The sequence below is a fragment of the Tachyglossus aculeatus genome, chromosome 16 (assembly GCF_015852505.1).
Source record: "Tachyglossus aculeatus isolate mTacAcu1 chromosome 16, mTacAcu1.pri, whole genome shotgun sequence".
NCBI classification, from domain to species: Eukaryota; Metazoa; Chordata; class Mammalia; order Monotremata; family Tachyglossidae; genus Tachyglossus; species Tachyglossus aculeatus.
The window spans coordinates 18,804,843-18,825,483 of NC_052081.1; the positions used below are offsets into that span (position 1 = coordinate 18,804,843).

General features: G+C 40.0%; 1 non-coding gene across 1 annotated transcript; it reads left to right on the forward strand.

Moving 5' to 3' along the window:
• The first annotated feature begins 4,169 nt into the window (after window positions 1-4,169).
• On the forward strand, window positions 4,170-4,307 carry LOC119938938. The gene has a single exon (XR_005454622.1). It is a non-coding gene; the product is annotated as a small nucleolar RNA SNORA7 (small nucleolar RNA).
• The last annotated feature ends 16,334 nt before the right edge of the window (window positions 4,308-20,641 follow it).

The following is a 20,641-nucleotide window of genomic DNA, read 5'->3' on the forward strand; positions in this document are numbered from 1 at the left end:
GGATTAGAACTCATGAACTCCTGACTCCTCCGCCCATGCTCTATCCACTATGCCATGTTGCTTCTCATGCTATGTAGAGCAGGTAAAGATGAATTTGAGTTGGTCCAAGTTAGCCTCAGGCCTAGATTTTCAACTGGCAATGTCCCCAAGGCATGAGTGCTCGACTAGGCTGTAAGCCTGTTGCGGGCAGGGATTGTTTCTGTTTGTTGCTGAATTGCACTTTCCAAGCACTTAGTACAGTGCTCTGCACACAGTAAGCGCTCAGTAAATATGATGGAATGAATGAATGAGAGGAAGAAGCATGAGACTAAAGGAGTGTCAGGTAAGGAGTTGAGTTTGGCAGGAAGGGTGACATCAAGGGTGTGGATTTGTGCACTTGGAATCCCTCTCCAACCTCCCCTCTCTTAATAGACAAATACACACAGGGACTGCGTCCGATCCGATTGTCTGCATCTACCTCAACACTTTATACAATGCCTCTTCTTCTTCAAATGCCATCGAGTCTTTTCTGGCCCACAGATACCAGCACCCATGGACCCATGGACACATTCTCTTCAGAACATCCCATCTTCTGCCATAAAGTCATTCTGGTCTGTGCATTCATAGAGTTTTCTTGGAAAATATCTGTACCATATCTGGTAAATATCATCATCTGCAAAGTGGGGATTAAGACTCTGAGCCCCACGTGGGACAACCTCATTACCTTATCTACCCCAACGCTTAGAACAGTGTTTGGCACATAGTAAGCACTTAACAAATACCATAATTATAATTATTATTATAAATATATGGAAGTGGTTTACCAATGTCTTCTTCCACGCAGTGAAAACCAGAGTCTCTGCAGTTGTCTTTGATCAATGTTTTGATCACTAGATCATCCACTTTTGACTTTTTCTGATGCCGCTGAAGCCCAGCACAGGTGAATCAACTTTGTCTGACACTTCGGCTTAGTTCTTCTATTATGGGTAGCCCTAGATGGCATAAGTCTAAGCTTCATCAGCATATATAAACTCTCCTGCCAGGGAAGCAATCGTTGTAATCCCATCTATCCCTGCTGCTGGGTGTCACTGGCACTGTGGCTTTGGGGGAGAGCCTTACCCTGGTGTTGGAGGTAAAGGTGAAAGAGGGAACCAGGATATTCATACTGTGCTGTCAATTGCAGTTCAGGGAAGAGGGATGGTGAAGAAGAGTTTCTGGGAAGAGAGGAGGATTGAGAGGAAGAGGAATGGTGGTGAGTTCAGTGTATAAGAGGTACAGAAGAGCTTCTAGAAACAGGGGAGGGGAGGAGAGGGAAAGGAGGAAATTTCCACTTAAGGAACAGCTTCCTCCCTTAATAAGATTTGGTCCATTTTCGTTCCTGACGTATAGATAAGGGATTGAGGGAAAGAGGGTGAGAGATTTCAGAGACACAGGCTGTAGCTGGAAATCACCCCAGGGATCTGGGCAAAATCTATAAAATAAGCTAAATCACTTTACAGTTGTACCTTTACTAATGCAACTACTTGATAGTGCAGCCGTGTCCAACATCCTAATTTGAGGATATTGTTACTGTATCTTGCTTTACAGCAATCTATTAAACTCGGTGTGAATGCTGAACATAAATCAAGAGCAAACAAAGGCCTGCTTGATTTACTGAACTGGTAGCTTCTTCACATATCTCTTCTTTTACAGCCTGAACAAGCTCAGCCAGAAATTGATTACTTGCTATTTGAACTCTAGAGAAGCCACAGGTTCTTGAAGTTCCTTTTTTTGGCCAAATGGAAATTTCAAAATCTAGGCTGAACACAGTTCCTAATTCGTTCCTGGTGGGTGGGGATTATTTCAGAGTGCTAGCCAGGGTGTAATGATATTAGTAAGGTTCCTGGTCAATACGACAGGGATAACTGGGCACCTTCTCATTAGAGGGGAGGAAGAAGAGAAAAAGCATCATGCAGAGAAGGGTTGAATTAGTAACTTACCTCTGAGCCTATTTAGGTTGACAGATGAAAAGCACTCAAATGGCCTAACACTCTCCCCTCATTCTGCCTCCATTTTAGGATGATTCAAAAGGATTTGGAAAGGAGTAAATAGACAAGAAGGAAAGGTGAGATTATTCAAAATGATGAAAGGGTAGAAGGGCAAGATTGCAGCTAACAAAATCATGAGGGGTACATATGAGGCAAACACGGATTTGTTCTTCACCAGATCCCACACCTTAAGACAAGGGGGCCCAAATCAGTCATTCTATGGCATTTATTCAGTGCTTACTATGTGTTGATCATCTTACTAAATAATAATAATAATAACGATGGCATTTATTAGGCGCTTACTATGTGCCAAGCACTGTTCTAAATGATTGAGAGAGTACAAAACATTAGAATTGGTAGACATGTTCCCTGCCCACAGGGAGCCTATGCTCTAGAGGGGGAAGAGAGTCATTAAAATAAGTTACAAATACGGTTATAAGTGCTGTGGGACTGAATATTACGTGCTTAAAGTGAACAAATCCTAATGCAAAAGCAATGCAGTGGGGAGAGGAGATAAGGGAAATGAGGTGTTAGCTGGGGAAGGTGGTAGAAAGGTAGTGGGATTAAAATGAACAAAGAAACCCACTTCATGCAGCGGGTGGAAGTTCTATGCAATTCACAAACACGGGGAGATAAGTAGGTCAGATCCAATAGGGCTTGGAATAGCAATAAGAGGAAGTCAAAGTCCTCTAGACTGTCAGCTCCTTGTGGGCAGGGATCATGACGACCAACTCTACAATACAGTACTGTCCCAAGTACATAGTTCAGAAAGTACCTAGTAAGCCCTCAGTACATGCCATTGATTGAAACAGAGAAGCAGAGTGGGACAGTGGAAACAGCACGGGCTTTAGAATCAGAACACGTGGTTTCTAATCCTGGCTCCGTCACTTGTCTGCTGTGTGACCTTGGGCAAGCCACTTAACTTCTCTGTGCCTCAGTTACCTCATCTGTAAAATGGGGATTGAGATTGTGAACCCCACGTGGGACAACCTGATTACCTTATATCTACCCAGGGCTTAGAAAAGTGTTTGACATATAGTAAGCACTTAACAAATACTATAATTATTATTATTTTATTCCCCATTTTATGGATGAGGTAACAGAGGCACAGCAAAGTTAAGTGGTTGGCCCAAGGTCACACAGCAGAAAAGTGGAGAGCCAGGATTAGAAACAATTACCTTCTAACTCCCAAGCCAGTGCTCTATCTACTAGGCGTCACTGCTGTCCCTGCCTTCAAGGAAGTTACACTTTAGAGTCATCTTCCACTATACTCCAGATCATACTCTTCATTTCATTTAAGCCAAAGTACTCACTGTCCCTTGTTCTCATCTGTCCCCCAAACACCTTAGTCCTGCCCTCCCTTCTGCCTAGAATGACCACTCAGATCACATATTTCAGACACTGCTCTTCTCATCTGTCTTCAAAGCCCTTTTGAAAACACATCTTCACCAGGAGTCCTTCCTCTGATAAATCTCATTTTCCCACTCTTTTTCCCCTCTCAACTGCCACTTCAGCAGTCCCATATCACCTAGACACTGGGGTACTGACCCGCCACCACCCCTTTTGATGTATGGATCTTTAAACTCTTATTGTTTCCCTGTACTTGCAATTTGTAAGTGTCATATGTGTCTCTCCAGCTAGATTGCAAACTGCTTAGGGGGAGAGCATAGTTACCAACTGTTCCATGCTCTCCCAAGTGCTTAGTTGGAGTTACTCAATTAAATTACTGATTGATTGATTATTAAAAAAAATACTTTATGGGGAACCCATCAGTTCAACTACTCATGGTATTAGAACTTATTCATATGACCGACTTTCAATTAAAGTAAGAGACAAGAAGCATTCTTAAAGAATGAGAGATTCTTTTCCGAGCTCAATTCTGTACTTAGAAATAATAATATTGTTCTACTTTATTGCATTATAAAGCCTAATTCATCAGTCTGAATAAACATATGATATATTATAATACATATATAATATGTTTATACATACATAATATATATACATTACTTTCAATATGACTCTTCCATTCTAGTCAGATGCCTGGGGATAATTGTTCTCTTCAAATATGTAAATGGGAAAGCAGTTGCATACATGATCATCAAAACTGCTTTCTGGCTCTATGAGAAACTGCTTTTATTTAAGAATAAGTAGTTCAGTCTGCCCCTCTCAGGGTCACACCTGGAGAGTTTCCAGTACTCTACCGGTCTCGGCTACAGGAGGGAGAGTCAAGCAGAGGCATACCCATTCCATTCCTAGCTTAAGCAGTGGCTAGCGAGTGGAAGGCAATCTGCTACAGATCAAAACTCACCCATGCTGGGCAGTAGTGGCAAGGGAGAGAATCGAGGTTGGAGACTCAAGTTTACCGTGCAGAAGAGGCAATGATAAACCTTGTCCTTATTTTTACCAAGAAAACTCTATGGCTACAGTACCAGAATGATTGCAGATGGAGAGCGGAGCATTCGGGGAGAGATGTGTCCGTGGTGTCGCTATGGGTCAGAAATGACTCGACGGCATAAGACAAGACACGCTCAGTCTGATCCTGCTACGTTGCTTCAGTCAGCTTAAGTTTTCCTACGGGGTTTTAAGAAACGTCGGTTCTGAATCAGACCGATTAACTGTTGTTCCATTTCTGACAGGATTGTGATGATTGTTGGAAGAACTTGGGCTATTGGCCCTTCTAGGTATTTAATTTTGCAGTGGATTGATTCTCATTTTAGTTAGACACTTATTAGGTGCTGACTACTGGGCTATTTGCTTTGTGGTGGGTCAGATAGAAACAAACAGCAAGGAATAGTTAAAGAGAGACCATCCAACACTTTCTAGCTCTACCCTCTCCAACCCCTATTTTCCTTTTCATCAATCAATAATAATAATAATAATGGTATTTGTTAAGTGCTTACTATGTGCTGAGCACACAGCAAGAAAGTGGTGGAGGTGGGATTAGAACCTGCGTCCTCTGACTCCAAGCCTGGGCTCTTTCCACTAAGCCACATTGCTTCTCTACTAAGACAAGCTGCAAAACCTTGAGCCCCATGTGGGACAGGGACTGTGACAAACCTGATAAGCTGGTATCTACACCAGCATTTAATACAATGCTTAGCACACAGTAAAAGCTTAACAAATAGCATAAAAATAAACACCCACACTATTTTACTTTACTCTCCCAAGCATTTAGAACAGTGTCCTGCTCTGCTCGGTAAATACAACTGATCTACTGATTGATTGCTTTGCACACAGTGAGCACTTAATGTCAGGATAATAATAATAATAATGGTATTTATTGAGAACTTACTATGCATAAAGCACTGTTTTAAGCGCTGGGGAGGTTACAAGGTGATCAGGTTGTCCCATGTAGAGCTCACAGTCTTCATCCCCATTTTACAGATGAGGGAACTGAGGCACAGAGAAGTTAAGTGACTTGTCCAAAGTCACACAGCTGACAAGTGGCCGAGCTGGGATTTGAACCTATGACCTCTGACTACAAAGCCCATGCTCATTCCACTGAGCCACGCTGCACTTATGATGGAGAAGAGGCAAAGGATAATGATTTCAATTGCCAGCTAAAAATTAGCAATAATACTAATGATGGTGGTATTTGTTAAGCACATACTATGTTCTAAGCACTGGGGTAGATACAAGCTAATCAGCTTGTCCCACGTCGGGCTATGGTCTTAATCCCCAATTTACAGATGAGGTAACTGAGGCACAGAGAAGGTAAATAGCTTGCCCAAGGTCACAGAGCAGATAAGTGGCAGAGCTGGGATTAGAACCCACTTCACTTGACTCCCAAGCCCAGGTTCTTTCCACTAAGCCATGCTGCTTCTATATTAGTGGACCATATTGAATCCTTGCTACAAATAGGTTTTAAAATAGTTAACTTTTACATAAACCTAAATATTATGTTGAAAACTGGATAAAAATATGAATAAAACCTGTCCGATGTTCACACAATTCTCATCTCTTCTGAAAAATAGTAGAAGATTGTATCATTAAAGTAATGCTGAAAATATATTGAGTTGTTACAATCGAGCAAGCCATGAATTCTGGCTGCTCAAGCATTTCACTGCTGGAAAGTTACACTTAGTGCACTCTCGTAGCTAACTTGGTGTTCTGGTCCAAGTAAGGAAACAAGATAACTTTGTAAATACATCTGAGAAAAATGAAAGGCTTAATAGGAAAAAAATTAAATCCCAGAAATGAAAACATAACATAAAACATAACATAACCCATTATTCAATAGTCAAAGAGGCACTCACATTTAAAAAACAAGGCAAAGAATAAGTGTAATGTATTTGTATTCGACTAGTTAAAAAATCTGGTTAATATGGAGGATATATCTGGTTAGACACTAAATTTCTTAGTGTCTACATTTCAAATAGGTGTGGCCAGGGGTGGGCTGCCTGGTTCTAGTCAATTGTTAACGTTTTTTGCTGACACAGAAAACAAGAGGTCATTGTGATTTTACACTCAGAAGACTGAGGCACAAAACCCCCTAGTGAACAGAGCTCAATATCAGGAATTCAGATGCTGGAAAACCTATTTGCTACAGTCAGGAGATATTTCTTCCAGAAAGCTGCCTTGCATTGATGCAGAAATCCTCAAATGGGTCAAGGCTAGTTCAGAAACCATGATGCTGGATCTAAAACCTTTTTAGATCACCTTTTTCCTCTCCTCCTCCCCATCCCCCCCACCCTACCTCCTTCCCCTCCTCACAGCACCTGTATATATGTTTGTACAGATCTATTACACTATTTATTTTACTTGTACATATTTACTATTCTATTTATTTTGTTAATGATGTGCATTTAGCTTTAATTCTATTTGTTCTGACGACTTGACACCTGTCCACATGTTTTGTTTTGTTGTCTGTCTCCCCCTTTTAGACTCTGAGCCTGTTGTTGGGTAGGGACTGTCTCTATATGTTGCCAACTTGTACTTCCCAAGCACTTAGTACAGTGCTCTGCACACAGTAAGCGCTCAATAAATACGATTGAATGAATGAATGAATGAATAAAACCAAACATGGATTATATGTCGTGATGCCCCCTGACTTCATTGGAAATTCTGGGAAAATGCCCACAAAGCTTCCTGCTAAAGTCATGGGACAAACTTATTGTTGCACTACACTAAGTATGTTCTTACAGCCTGTACAAGTGCTCCCAGCAACAAACACCAAACATGACCTGAGATGGTAGATTGTTCTAATCTTGGCTCCATCACTTAAGCAGTGTGGCTCAGTGGAACGAGCACAGGCTTAGGAGTCAGAGGTCATGGGTTCTTATCCTGGCTCCGCCAATTGCCAGCTGTGTTACTTTGGGCAAGTCACTTAACTTCTCTGTGCCTGTTACCTCATCTGTAAAATGGGGATTAAGACTGTGAGACCCCCGTGGGACAACCCGATCACTTTGTAACTTCCCCAGCACTTAGAACAGTACTTTGCACATAGTAAGTGCTTAATAAATGCCATTATTATTATTATTATTATTATTATTATTATTATTATTATCCAAGGAATTGACCAAGATATCAATGTATTTTAAAATGTGAGATCAATAAATATAACTTTAAAATTAGAGACCAATACAAATGCATACCATCAATATAACACTATATATTTTTACTTGTATATATGGAAATATTTAATTTCAAAGTGTTATTTATTGATCAATCGATCATGTATATTGAGCTATTACTATGTGTAGAGAACTGTATTGAGACTCGGGAGAAGACAGTATAAAAATGTACCCGAGTTGGCAGACACCGCATCTAAGGCACCAAAAGCTACTGAATGGGTTTTAACCTCCCTAAACGCATGTTGTGACATAAGAATGTCAGAATACTCTAATAAATACCAGCATTCAAATTCAATAAGGCTAATGCAAAAGAAAACTAAATGAAGAGTGTTATAGCAGGGGTCTCTGTATACATATTTTTTGATTAATAATATAATGTCTTCTGAAAGATTACTCAATCATGTCTATTATTGTTCACTTTTTAAGATGAAAAGACAATTGTGTCCAAAATGAATTCAAGCAATAGTTTAAATATTGGTCATCCAATTAATGGTAATTGGAAGAATGTTTGATTTCCTAAAACCATGAAAAACACTTTTAGTTCATATAATGAGACTATCAAGATTTTCTCCTGATGTCTTTCAATGATTTTATAAATGAAATATATTTCATTTCACAGATTGACCATCAGTCATTTCACTAAGCCCAGTAAGATAACTGATGGTTTTGTGCATTTGTAGGAAGATGTGGCTGAACTATTCAGACACCTTTTTCTTTACATTAAAAGTAGTAATGTATCATTCAGTAAACTGAGTCATAGCTTTTATTTGTACACTTAGATCATTGTTTAGCACTCTGCAAATCAGATACAGTAAATGTGAAGGGAAAACAAAGCATATTTTAACAGAGTGAGGAATTATAATATTTCAAAGAATCATTTTAATAGAGAGTTGTCTGGGTGGTACTGTGAGTGTTGTAATTCCAGTAAAGTGGGTATCAAGGGGAAATCATAAAATATAATTGTGACATTTGCAAAGTACTTACTGTGGGACAAGAACTGAAAGTGGGTCCCACATGAGATTCACAGTTTAAGTAGGAGAGGGAACAAGTATTGAATCCCTATTGTATAGATGAGGGAATTGAGGCACAGAGAAGTTAAGTAATTTGCCCAAGGTCACACAGAAGACAAGTGTAAAGTATGTGATTAAAACCCAGGCCCTCTGATTCCCAGGTCTGTGCACTTTCCACTGGGCTTCGCTGCTTCCCTATTTACAAAGTCAAAGTTCCTTGGATGAATCCAAATCAAATCATCTCCTACCTGAAATGATACTGTAAGCTTGTTGTGGGAAGGGAATGTGTCTACCAACTGTTATATTGTACTCTCCCAAATGCTTAGTACAGTACTCTTTGCTCAGTAAGTGCTCAATAAATACAATTGATGGATTGATACTTGTTGCCTAAGAAAATCATATAATAATAATAATAATGATGACATTTATTAAGCGCTTACTATGTGCAGAGCACTGTTCTAAGCGCTGGTATACCTTTCCTATTGTGATGACCAAAGCTTGGATGTGAAAAAAATGTTATTTAGGTTTTTAAATACCATCAATGCATATCTTTGCCACCTTGTACTTCCCAAGCGCTTAGTACAGTGCTCTGCACACAGTAAGCGCTCAACAAATACGATTGATTGATTGATCTTTATTATGTTGCCTTGTCTTTGTAATTGCCTTAGGAAATGGTATAGATAAGATAATCTTTCAATGTCCCTACTAAAAAACCCCTCAATTTTGAAGGCATTTCTACTAAAGTTCACTATGATAATCTGGGGAAATATATGAATTTCTGATGAGAATAATTGCAGGTTTATTTGCATTCAGGTTTATGGGTTTAATGGCTTTATTGCTCCCTTGTTGCTAAGCCATTTTCTATTATTGTAAGTGACTCCAATAAGTAATTAGATTAGCAAAATTGAACAGCTTATTCCTAGATAGCTATAGTTTTACACACATTTACTTCATTCCACTGTCTTCATTTATTTCCTGAATACTAAGACCATTTGATGATCTTTCTGCCTATGAAAAGATATCCACAGAAATGACACGAACTTTGCTAATAATAGTAATAGATTGTTAGCAGCTCATTTCAAACTGTAAGATCCTTGAAGGCAGAATCTCATACATCAATTCTGTTGTATTGTACTCTCTCAAGTGCACATTGTAGTATTCTGCACCAAATAAACCCTCAATACATACCAGTGATTTATTGACTAATTAAGAATATCGGCATTCTTGGGAAAAAATGAAAGTGAAAATAATATGACATCATCATCAGTATTAAGGAGCTTAATAGTTCGAATCATAATTTGAACATACCATTTTTCCTTTTGTTAATGACAAATTGTGATGTCCATTAAATCTGTCATATTAATAGCACTATACATTATAATTTCAATTTGTGAAGCAATGGAGCAAGAGGTCTACTGTTCAGCATTTCTAACTCTGAAATGATGAAGGTAAAAAAAATTAAGGTAAAGAGGATTTATGTTAATAGATTCTGAGCCCTTGAGGGACAGGGAATGTGCCTAATTCCCACCTGTATAATCTTTCCCAAAGTTTAGTACAGTGTTCTGCACACAGTAAGTGCTTACTAAATTCTATTACTACTGTAACTACTACTATCACTGCTACTACTGTTTTCATTCTGCTTTACTGTTTCTCTTTTAAATTAAGATGTCTCTGTGAGGATGAATTCCTAAACAAGCAGACTCTTAGATAAAAGCTACCCACCAACACAAAAACTCTGTAATCTAGAAGATATACAGCATGTGTTTACTTGAAGAAAGAATAATCCGGAGGAATAAAGGTTTTAATTGCTTTGAAAAGGAAATTTTTGAGCTTTAGCTATCTAATAGATAAATATACAGAATTGGGTTAGCCTATAAAAATCAACTTGGTAGTAGGTTGGAAAGATTTCCATTTATCAAATTTTATCAACTGTAGCGGCTTAAACTAGAAGGGAAGCAGCATGTTCTAGTGGAAAGAGTACAGATGGGGAGTCAAGAGATCTGGGTTCTAATCCAGGCTCCACCATTTGCCCACTGTGTGACCTTGGGCAAGTCACTTAACTTCTCTGTGCTTCAGCTTCCTTATCTGTCAAATGGGGATTGAATATCTGTTCTCCCTCCTATTCTGACTGTGAACCTCCTGTGGGACAGGGACTGGACCCGATCTGATTGTCACATAATACATGTTTAACAAATGCCACTACTATGAATTGTGAGTGCCTGCAAGGACAAATTCATGCTATCAGCAATATTTAATATGCAAATTTATGAAGTTACATTTTAAGAAACATTCTTCTCAAGGCCTCAAGTGTTTACTTTGTCCTGAACTTTTAAAGCGGGGCAAAGTCTATTGCTGTTGATATTTTCGTTTGTATGTGATAGTTTAGGAGAAAACACTGAGTAAAATTGTAATGTAATCCATAACCCTGTACAGATGCTTGTTTTTTTTCAGGATTCATATTTTAATTGTTTTCTTGTTACCCCAGAACTACTACAATAATAATAATAATGGAATTTATTAAGCGCTTCCTATGGGCCAGGCACTGTACGAAGCGCTGGGGGTGGATACAAGCAAATCAGGTTGGACACAGTCTCTGTCCCATGTGGGACTCTCAGTCTTCAGCCCCATTTTACAGATGAGGTAACTGAGGCACAGAGAAGTAAAGTGATTTGCCCAAGGTCACACAGCAGAAAAGTGGAGGATTTGGGATTAATGGCAGAGCCCAGGATTCCAGAATGCAGGAAGTACAGTATGGACCTCTCTGCTGCTCCTCAGGATATGTTACTACCCTTCCAGGACCTATATACAAAACAAAAATGAGGCTGACATTGAACAAAATCACATAAGGTGACAGGGTAACACCGGGTAACGACCAAGCTCTTTAGCCCCCACTCCTGCTGACCTGAAGCTATCAGTTTCTGTAAGGTCTGTATAATAATAATGATGATATTTGTTAAATGCTTACTATGTGCCAAGCACTGCTCTAAGGACTGGGATAAATGCAAGATAATCATGTTGTCCCACATGGAACTCACAGTCTTAATCCCCATTTTCCAGATGAGGTAACTGAGGCACAGAGACGTTAAATGACTTGCCCCAAGTCACACAGCTGACAAGTGGCTGAGCTGGGGTTAGAACCCATGACCTCTGACTCCCAAGCCTGTACTCTTTCCACTGAGCCACACTGCTTAACCTTGGGCTAAGGTTATGGTGGCTTTCCAGGAGGGAAACCACTCGAATGCTTCTCTGAGCCTCCTGTCTGCCACTAGATGAGACAGTGCTCATCCAGATAGATCAGTCAATCAGTCAATCCAATGAATAAATTGAGAGCTTATCAAGTGTTGAGCACTATACTAAGTATGGTAGAGATGGAAATGCACAAAACCAAACAATCGCATTTGCTGAGTGCTTACTGTGTGCAGAGCACTTTGTAATGCTAGCAGAACCTCTCACCTCAAATATCCTCCGTTGTAACTCTGCTGTGAGAAATTACCAGTCCCACCAGCAACCACCAGATCTTAGATCTCAATAAAGTTTAAAGGGTTTTTTTTTATATTTGTTAAGCTCTTAATACGTGACAAGCACTGTTTAAGTGTTGCTATGTGACAAGCACAGGCCTGGGAGCCAAAGGACCTCGGTTCTAGTCCTGGCTCCACCATTTGCCTGCTGTGTGGCCTTGGGCAAGTCGCTTCATTTCTCTGTGCCTCGTTTCCTCAACTACAAAATGGGGATTCAATACCTGTTCTCCCTCCTATTTAGACTGTAAGCCCCATGCGGGACAGGTACAATATCTGACCTGATTAACTTGTATCTACCCCACACTTAGAATAGTGCTTGCCACTGAATAGGTGCTTAACAAATACCAAAAAAAAAAAAAATCATTAACAATTACAATAATTCTAGTTTAAATTCCCTTTCCCTAGATCTATTATTGCTCCCCAACAGTATCCTCTGAACTCCCCTATAAGCATCCTGTGGCTCATGTTCCTCTGTCTTTCCACTCTTTTCTTGAGGTATCCCTAGTTCTTGTCCACCCTTTCTAAGCCCTTCAGATATGACAGCATCTCTGAGTGATTTTCCTCCCTTTCAGAGGCAGGAGCCTCACTCCTCCAGATCCTAACAGTAGACCCTGAACCTCCAAGGTATCGTAATCTTAATCCAGGATCATGTCCAATCCCTCCCTGTGCCCTGTGTCCAGCCAGAATCACAGTAATGAACTTTCCCTGTATCCTGCTCTCCCGAGTATTTGACTCCTAACCTAACACCTCTAGATGGTATAAGGTCTTCCTGTCCAACTATTGGCCCTCCTACATCCTCCCTTGGCAGATGTGGGGTTCTAAATCCTTCCCTATGTGGCATTAATTACATTCCCCTCAGGGAAGAATACCACAGAATCACTCTCCTGTCTTCTTCCTCTCCTTTCTGACTAGCCATCATATACAGAGAGTGTTCTTCTCTTATGGAAATTGTCTTCAGAAAGACGTCAGGTGCTTCGGCCCTTGACTGATATCTCTCTGCATTTTTTTTATAGAGAAATTGATCTCTTTTGTGATGGACCAGATTGGACTCTCAGTGTCTGCGTCTGCAAACCGTGAGGAATCGTTTTACCTGGAAAAAGTGTTGGAACTTAATCGTGGCTTGCTGTTCTGGGGGACAAGAATGTTGTTTTATGTGCAACTGTAACAGGTCTTCACTATAGAACACATACAGGGGGTTTATATCGGCATCAAAAAAAACCCGAAATAGGATCTCAAAAATCAATATGAGGCTCTACATGTGTTTTCAGTTGTAAAATGCCACGAAAACCTTTCAAACAGCACATATTTGCTCTTAGTGGTGGTTACAAATGGGAAAGTTTTATTACCACGGGGTGGTGAAAAACAAGATAATGCGTATTCTACTATTCCTTGTCCACTGGGCATCTGAAAAGATTGTCTTATTCTTGGCTGCACTGTAGCTATTGCAATTGACCATTCTCACTGTGCTTCCTATGCTTCCTCATAGTGTTGCAATCATTCTCAAGCCGAAGAGAAGCAGCATGGCCTAGAAAAGCGACAGGGCTTAGTGGAAAGACCACGAGCCTGGGAGTCAAAGGAAGTGGATTCTAATCCTGGTTCTGCTGTGTGACCTCGGGCAAGTCACTGCACTTCTCTGGGCCTCAGTTCCCTCATCTGTAAAATGGGGATTCAACTTTTTTTAACGGTACTTGTTAAGTGCTTACTATGTATCGGGCATTCTACTGAACAATGGGATACGTACAAGTTCAACAGGTTTGACACAGTCCTTGCTCCACATAGACATCACAGTCTTAATCCCAATTTTACAGGTGAAATAACTGAGGCACAGACAAGTTAAATGACTTACTCAAGGTCCCGCAACCCATAAATGGCAGAGCCGGGATAAGAACCCTGGTCTTTCGACTCCCAGGCCAGTGTTTTTTCCATCGGACAATTCTGCTTCTCCCTCCTATTTAGCCTGTCGGACCGTATATTCTTTAATCTGTCCAGTGCTTAGTACAATTCTTGGCACATAGTAAATGCTTCCCAAATACCTCAGTTATTACTATCATCCTCTGCTCAACGAGGAAAATCTCTTTTCTCATTTGTATGTAGTAGTCTGGTTTGTCTGCTATTTCTCCCTCCCAAAAGTCCACTTCTATGTTGAATGACATTATGTGTGTGTTTCCCAGGTCTTTGAAAGATGTATTCTGCCCTCTCCTCTTGTGAGGGCCCCACTTCGGATGCCCGTAAGAGATGGGCAGGCACATTGTAGCCCCGGTTGAGAAGTGATTGATTTCAATGCCCAGATCCACAACGTAGTAAATATTAATTTAAAAGAGACTTTCTCCGCCACTTGGCGGAATTTGGGCACTGAAATCTGCTGTCTTCACACGACAGTTGGAAATGTTGTTTTAGTTGTCTTTGTTCAATTTCCAACTGGCAAGAGTTCACTACTGGTCAAAGGTGATGCCGTTGGAACTGTTTAGGAACCTGCATATGACACCCATTCTGGGTTCGAGTCTCATAACCACAGAAAAATTTGAACACATTTACTGCTCTGTAAATTTCAGTTTGGTATGAAGTGAGGATGACATTCTTTTTCTCTCAGTCTCCCAGAAAACACTGTGATTTTGATTCCTATTTATCTATTAATGGATCATTGGACAGTATCCACATAAATTAACAAAATTCAGTAACAGACTTCAGCTTTTGTGGTCCTGATTAAAACTGTTGGTCGTTTGTAAATTCCCCATAGATTGCCAACTGCTTTTAATCTTTGTGTAAAGGCAAGAGTAATTTGAGAAATAAAAATAAATATTCTAACTCATTTTAATAAATCACAGAGAAGCCTAATTCATATTTGTTTTGGGGGCTATGCATTGTTCCTAAAATGACAATTTAATTTACATGGACGCCCTTTTGGCAATATCGGAAGTAGTATAAGCAGGCAGAAGGCAAAGGTTCCCACAGTTCTCGACAGAGGGTGAAGAGAACCCAGGATATTTAGCTGGTTTACAACCACCTACACTGAGGAAGGACTGAGAAAAAGAGAGAAGGAGAGTGGAGGGAGAGCAAGAATTAATATTTTAGGGATGAAACTCTAGCTTTTTTGTTCAGTTAGCAAAACGGAGGAGTAGAGAAGGCCCCAAAGCTCTTCCAGTCAGAGTATGGTTGCCATTTTTGGGGGGTTTATTTGTTTGTTTGTTTGTTTTTTCATGGTATTTGTTAAGAGCTTACTACATGCCAGTCACTGTACTAAGTGTTGGGGTAGATACAAGCTAATCAGGTGGATAGAGTCCAAGTCCCACATGGGGACCACAGTCTTAATCCCCATTTTACAGATGAGGGAACTGAGGCAAAGAGAAGTTATGTGATTTGTCCAAGGTCACACAGCAGATGAGTGACAGAGTGGGGATCAGAACCCATGTCCTTCTGATTCCATATCCATGCTCTACCCACTAGACCACACTGCTTCTCAAGCCACGCTGTTGTGGAGGGAGGTCAGGGAGTGTCTCTGCTCACCCAGGACATCACATTTGAAAAGCAAAATTATATTAGAAATTGATAAAATTGAGTTATTCTGAAGTTGGTGTTTGTGGTTTTGAAATCAATCAATCAGTAGCGGAGACCACTGTTGAGAGACAGCACTTAGGAGGCTACAATATAATTGGAGGACAAGATCCCAAGGATCTTACACTCTAGCTGGAAGGAGACAGGAAAATAAATTACAGGTAGGGAAACAGTAGAGTATAAGGATATGTGCAGAAGCGCTCTCAAGAGGTGTGGGTGTGTGCGTAGCAAAGTGCTTGGGTAGTGGGGACTTGAGTGTATAAAGTGACACAGAAGAGAAGGATTAGTCAGGGAAGACTTCCTGGATGAGATATGATTTTAAGAGACTTTTGAAAATGGAGAGAGTGGTGATCTGTGAAGATCAGAATTCTGGAGAGACAATAAAAATGTCGATTAAAGTGAAAAGTACAAGTGTCACATTTGTTAAAGGTGCAAGAATATTCTGACAATAAAGTACCTGAGACAATGAAGTCAATATGATCACCTTTCCTACGTGATGGTCTTGTGGAATACCAGAATCCCAGAGAGCAGTCTTCTATTCTGTGTCTTTAGGGATTAGGGCTTCTATATCCTAAACATGACTCCACAGAACAGAAAGGGATTCTTAAACTCTCAATCCTTTATCTTGCCAAAGTGTTCATTTTAATTAAAGGGTATATACTCCTCCAAAAAAGTAGCATTACCTAGTACAGCTGTCATGGAATGACATTTATATAACTGCTAATGTTCACTGCTATCGGAGTACAATTCCAGCAATCAAACTGTTGAAGCGTACCCACTACAGAAATTCAATTTCCTTTCCCCCAACATTGAAAACAATACCGTGCTTGTAAGTACTTGCTGAAACTTGACCTTCACATCAGCTATCAAACTGTAGAAGACAATGGCTAGGGCTAAGCAAATAATTGTGATTAAAGCAGAAAGTTGCCCATAACTCCAAGATCTGAAAACCAAGATAAACCTGAAATTCTGAAAGTCACAACTTCTCTTGCACATAACTAATCACAATTGTAAGGTCAAACCATAGAAAAAGACTGCTCAAAAGGTTGTCCTTGTTGATTTCTATTGGAGACTTAACTATGATTATAAAAAAGCTTTAATTGAAAGTGTGAACAAAAGATAGTGATCACTAATCTTCATTTACAGTTCATGTCCACTGTACACTGTAAGCTCCTTGAGGGCAGGTATGTCTGTCAATTCTGTTGTATTGTGCTCTCCCAAGCGCTTAGTACAGTACTCCACCCACACTAAGCACTCAATAAATGTTATTGATTGACAGATTGATGTTGCAAAATGTGTTGTAACCACGTCATCTCCCCAAAAGTGCCTGAGTCAAAGATTTTATGATACCAGAAGACATTCTATAGCCACAGACTCATTTTTTTGTGTTTTAATCCAATCGATTGGTTTTGGAGAGAGTTTATGGATATGTATTTTAATATTCAAAGGGAAAGTTAGAATACGCAATATCAATAGTGGCTAAATGGGGTTCTTACGGTTATAATTTCAATTCAATCAATGCTGGTGAAAGATTAAGAAGCAGACTCTAGTTATTAAGATGAGATATCATAAATGGTAATGACAAATAGTGAAAGAAAGCAAAATAAAACAGCAGAGATATTTGAATAAAATGCTTAAAACCCATGGAAGAAAGTAGTAATTGAAACAAACCCCTTTCCAATTTATACATTTGAATAACTGAATAAAATTATGTTAATCTAACATATCTGCCTTATTGTGCTTTTCAGTTCATTAAGCTGCATGCATAAATATGAGATGGTTATTATCCCTTTGATAATAGTCTTTATCTGCTCCAAATTGGTGTGCTCTTTCTAAGCACTGCCTAAGCAGCCTTCTGAAGGATCGTGCTTCCAAATGAGGCTCCTTGGCTTGTTATATTGTATTTTCATTTAGTTTTGTTTACATCATGTAAACTGTATTACAAATTATATTTACTAAATTGTACCATGGGACATGTGACATCTCTCTGGCTCTGTGTGTATCTACTTAATAAGAGCCATTTCACCCTAGAATAGATCAAAGGACTCTGGTTCTCAATCTTGATAGTTATTGGTTCTAGAGGGTTCAGAGGAAATGTCAGCTGATCATCACCTCCGATGATAACACTCAAACAGCTGAATGGTATTGACTGCCAAATCTAACAGACTCATCAGCTGAGCCTCCTCACCCCCTCCATTGCCTTTGACATTGTGGGACACCCCATTTTCTGGGAAGTGGTTTTACCAGTGCTCTCTTTCTCCAATTTTTCTACCTCTCTTAGCCATCATGAGAACTCAACTAATACCCCTCATCTTCCTTCCAAAATCTACTCATCCATCTAATTTCCCATTATAGTTAACACCACCATGCTTTCTGCCCCAAATCCACAATTTCACTCCTTGATTGCTCTCTCACTTTTAACACACATGTTCAGCTCATTACTAAATCATCGATTTTTTCCCCATAATGTGTCCGTCTCTGTTACATTTTATTCTCCCAAGCGCTCAAAACAGTGTCTGCACACAGAAAGTGTATAATAAACATGATAAACTGATCAACTGATTTCCCAAATCTTCCACTTCTTCTCCATCCATATGTTCCTCATCCTGTTCCAGTATAGCAGCCTCTACTCTGGACTTGATGCTTCCTGCTTCTTTTGTCTTCGGTCCATACTTCACTCTGCTGCTCAGATCATTTTTCAAACGTGTCATTCTACCCAGATCCCCCATTCCCCCCAGAACCCATTACCCGTCACGCATTACTTTCTGCCTCAAGTGGAAACTCCAGACCATTAGCTCTATGACATGCTCGTCAGCTTTCTATCAATCAGTGATATTTGTTAAGCACATACTGTGTGTAGATCAAGTGTGTGGGAGAGTACAATACAGTAACTAGACAGAACCCTTGCCCTTAAGAAGCAAACAATTTAATGCCTTACGATAAATTGCAGAAAGGAAAGCAACCAAGAATATATATACATAAGAGCTGTGGAAGTGGTAGTGGGGTGAATAGCTAAATTCTCTTCTTCTTAACCACCTTCTCTTTCACTTACATCTTGGCTAACACTGTTTCTCCAGAAGTCACTTCCTTATTGCACTTTTGCTAGACTCTTCCATCTTCAAAACCACAATCTTGCCCTGCTTTCTTCCCAAATGTCCCCCCCTCTTTGAATCTGCCAGACCCGATCTTCAGTGCTCTTTGGAAAGTACTCCAATCCAGGGTGATTTCCCAAATTAATATCCTCACCATGTCATAGCCACCTAAGCATCACTTCAGCACTTTAATGCCACTTCATCACTTAAGCATCATGGCCCAGTGGAAAGTGCACAGGCCTAGAAGTCACTAGCCTGCTATGTAACCTTGGACAAGTCACTTAACTTCTCTGTGCCTCAGTTTCCTCACCTGTAAAATGAGGAAATGACAAAGCACATTTTTTTCCCATTAGGACATACTGCTTCTCGATATCCTAAAAACCAGCAGTTTGAAATGGAAGTTTCATAAGACATATCTGAAATCAATCAATCGGTGATATTTACTGAGCACTTATTCTGTGTAGAACATTGTACCAAACACATGAGAGAGCACAGCAGAATAAATAAACTGTTTTATAACCCAGGGAGGGAGATGGACATTAAAATAATTTACAGGTGGGTCAAAACAACTAAGTATGAAGTTATCAATCAATCCATCAATTATATTTGTTAAGCCATTACTATGCGCAGATAATTGTTCTGGGAGCTTGAGAAGTGGCTTGGTGTATGGATAGAGCACAGGCCTAGGAGTCGGGAGGTCATGGGTTCTAATTCCAGCTCCATCACTTGTCTGCTGTGTCACCTTGGGCAAGTCACTTCACTCCTCTGTGCCTCAGTTCCCTCATCTGGAAAATGGAGATTGAGACTGGGAGCCCTGTGGCACAGGGATGGTGGTCAACCTGATTAGCTTATATCTACCCTAGTGCTTAGAACAGTGCTTGGCACATAGTAAGCACTTCAGTATAACTATTATTATTATTATTACAGAACAACAGAATTAGCAGACACAGTCCCTTCCCATAACAAACTTACAGGATGGAGTGGGAGACAGATATTACTATGAATAAATGAGTACTTTATAATATATAATTTGAAGATAGCTAGCTAGATAGGGAGGACAGTGTGGCTCAGTGGAAAGACCATGGACTTTGGAGTCAGAGGTCATGGGTTCAAATCCCGCCTCTGCCACTTGTTAGCTGTGTGACTTTGGGCAAGTCACTTAACTTCTCTGTGCTTCAGTTACCTCATCTGCAAAACGGGGATTAAGACTGTGAGCCCCTTGTGGGACAAACTGATCACCTTGTAACCTCCCCAGCGCTTAGAACAGTGCTTTGCACATAGTAAGCGCTTAATAAATGCCATTATTATTATTATAGCTAGCTAGCTAGATTAGATAGATAGATAGATTAGATAGATAGATAGATAGATAGATAGATAGATAGATAGATAGATAAATAGACAGACAGACTATAAGGGCTCTAGGGATGGGGAAGATGACCTGAAGGGCATGGGAGTGATGAAATAGGGAGGGAAAATAGGGTAGAGAAATGAGAGTTTAGTCAGGGAAGGCTTTCTGGAGGAGATGTGATTATAATAGGGCTTTGAAAATGGGGAGAGCAGTGGTCTGCCAGATAGAAAGGAGGGAGTTCTACGCAGGAAGGAAGGACATGAATCAGAGGTCAGTGGCAAGAGATGAGAGTGAGGCGCGGTCAGTAGGTTGGTGTTAGAAAAGTCAGATGTGCTGGATAAGTTGTAGTGGGAGAGGGATGAGGAAAGAAGAGAGAGCTAATTAAGGGCTTTAAATCCTTGATTCCTCCATATATTTTTAATTCCAACACCCAAGACACAGTCATTCTGTGCTCAGATTTGAAGTCAAGGGGACTGCACGTAATTCATAAGAAGACAATTACGAAGAGAAAATGCCTCAGCTAGACTAAGAACATATCA